The following is a 2,787-nucleotide window of genomic DNA, read 5'->3' on the forward strand; positions in this document are numbered from 1 at the left end:
TGGTGATAGGGGTGGCTCAGAGGTTAAAGCATCTTCCTGCAATGTGGGAGACCTGGGTTCGATCCCTAGGTTGGGAAGATCCCCTGGAGAAGGAAATGGCAACCCACTCCAGTATTCTTGTATGGTGATGGACGGAGGAGCCTGGTGGGCTACAGTCCACGGGGTCGCAAAGAGTCGGACACAACTGAGCGACTTCACCTTCCCTGTCCTTAGCCAATCATTCTGACTCAGAGTCTTTCCTGGTGGTGCACACCTTGTTCAGCCAAGATGGATGCCAGAGAGGATTCTGGGAGGTGGTCGGACATGTGGTGTCTCCTTTTGACCTTTCCCAAACTCTTCCGGTTGGTGGTGGCTTATTAGTTCCGTGTTCCTTAGCAGGACCTCCTGTCGTAAAACAACTCATGCAAATGGTTACTATGGTGCCTGGCCAGGGTGGGTGGTTTCAATCAGTGTGCTTCCCCTAACAGATCCAGGAAACAGCACAAAACTCACTGGAAGGTGAAACTGCAGACAGGGAAAAAAGAAGAAAATGTAGAAGGGGAGGAGAGAGAGGGAAAAAGAAATAAAACTGAAGGAGAAAGAGAAGAAAAGATAAACCAAGAATGGCTCCCGTGGGAAAAGTAGACCTAAGAGGCAGAAGTAGAGGGCAGGAAGTACTGAACCCCTTGGAAGAAGCAGGGCATGCTGGAGTCTGGGCACACACTGGGAGTGTTAGCAAATCACAACTCTGTGTGTCTGACACACAGTGAGGCCAATCAATACTGAAACATCAGAGTTTGGAACAGAGAAAGGTTCATTACAGATTCACATAAGGAGAAGGGTGGCTCATGCCCTAAGAACCCTAAAATTACTGAGAGCTTTCAGCAAAGCCTCTTTAAAAGCAAAACGTGAGGAAGGGGCGTGGTTAGTTGTTACAAACTTCTTAGTGTCAGATTCTCTGTTCTTAAGGTCAAGTCATGATCAGGTAGCAATGTTTCTATAAATCTCTACCAAACAAATGTTATTCTGTCTTGACAAGAAAGGACAAGGTCCCAAGGCACAATTTTCACCCTTCAAGGTCCCAGTCCTGGCCCAGTGGAGGCAGATTTTGGTTGGCAGCTCTTTCAGGGCCAGGTTCCCACACCCTGCCCAGCTGTCATCTCTGAAAGAGCCAGGCTCTTCAAACCAACTGTGTTCTCAGGCCACAAAAATGGGGTAGACCAGATCTCACCGACTGCCACCCAGGCAGATGGCCACTGCTAACAGGATTCAGAGATAGGGAGGGGGGAGAGATTCACCACTGCTTCAAGGACTGGGCCAAGGCTAGTGGAGGGCCTTAGTGAGGGCTCAGGAATCCTGTAGGGCCTAGTCCCCAGTCTGTTCCCAGGGCCCTCTAGCTTACCCACTGGCCCAAGGCTGGGTGAGCTGGAGGGTCTCCAGAAGAAGGCCTGAATCTGCCTCTTACTTCACTCTCCACCTGATGATCACCACACCACTGACACTTCCCTAATGGTCCCTCACTGACAGTTACTTGTGGGCAGGGCACACTGTGGCGCTGACCAACAGCTAAGCAGGACAGCTAAACGTGGCTCATTGACAGTTAAATGCTTGTGGGCAGGGCCCACTGAAGCACCTGAGCAATGGCTGAGCAAGACCGGTTGGCCACCTGCTAAAGGCTGTGCTCATCCTGCTCTGTTATAGAAGCAGGAGCACACCCTTAGATAAAGCCAGTGCCTGCCACCTGCCCAGGGAGGAGGTGACCACCAGACAGTAAGATTTTAGAGGCCCTGAAAGTCCTCCATTTTATGCCCCTTACACACCTACACACCACAATAAACTTTGGAAAATTCTGAAAGAGATGGGAATACCAGACCACCTGACCTGCCTCTTGAGAAATCTGTATGCAGGTCAGGAAACAAGAGTTAGAACTGGACATGGAACAATAGACTGGTTCTAAATAGGAAAAGGAGTATGTCAAGGCTGTATATTGCCACCCTGCTTATTTAACTTATATGCAGAGTACATCCTGAGACATGCTGGGCTGGAGGAAGCACAAGCTGGAATCAAGATTGCCAGGAGAAACATCAGTAACGTCAGATATGCAGATGACACCACCCTTATGGCAGAAAGTGAAGAAGAACTAAAGAGCCTCTTGATGAAGTGAAAGAGGAGAGTGAAAAAGTTGGCTTAAAGCTCAACATTCAGAAAACGAAGATCATGGCATCTGGTCCCATCACTTCATGGCCAATAGATGGGGAAACAGAGGGCACAGTGGCTGACTTTATTTTTGGGGGCTCCAAAATCACTGCAGATGGTGATCACAGCCATGAAATTAAAAGATACTTACTCCTTGGAAGGAAAGTTATGACCAACCTAGACAGCATATTAAAAAGCAGAGACATTACTTTGTCCACAAAGGTCCAACCAGTCAAGACTATGGTTTTTCCAGTGGTCATGTATGGCTGTGAGAGTTGGACTGTGAAGAAAGCTAAGCGCCGAAGAACTGATGCTTTTGAACTGTGGTGTTGGAGAAGACTCTTGAGAGTCCCTTGGACTGAAAGGAGATCCAACCAGTCCATCCTAAAGAAGATCAGTCCTGGGTGTTCATTGGATGGACTGATGTTGAAGCTGAAACTCCAACACTTTGGCCACCTGATGCGAAGAGCTGACTCATTGAAAAAGACCCTGATGCTGGGAAGGATTGAGGGCAGGAGCAGAAGGGGATGACAGAGGATGAGATGGCTGGATGGCATCACCGACTTGATGGACATGGGTTTGGGTGGACTCCAGGAGTTGGTGATGCACAGG

The sequence above is a fragment of the Budorcas taxicolor genome, chromosome 2, assembly GCF_023091745.1.
Source record: "Budorcas taxicolor isolate Tak-1 chromosome 2, Takin1.1, whole genome shotgun sequence".
In the NCBI taxonomy this organism is placed as follows: domain Eukaryota; kingdom Metazoa; phylum Chordata; class Mammalia; order Artiodactyla; family Bovidae; genus Budorcas; species Budorcas taxicolor.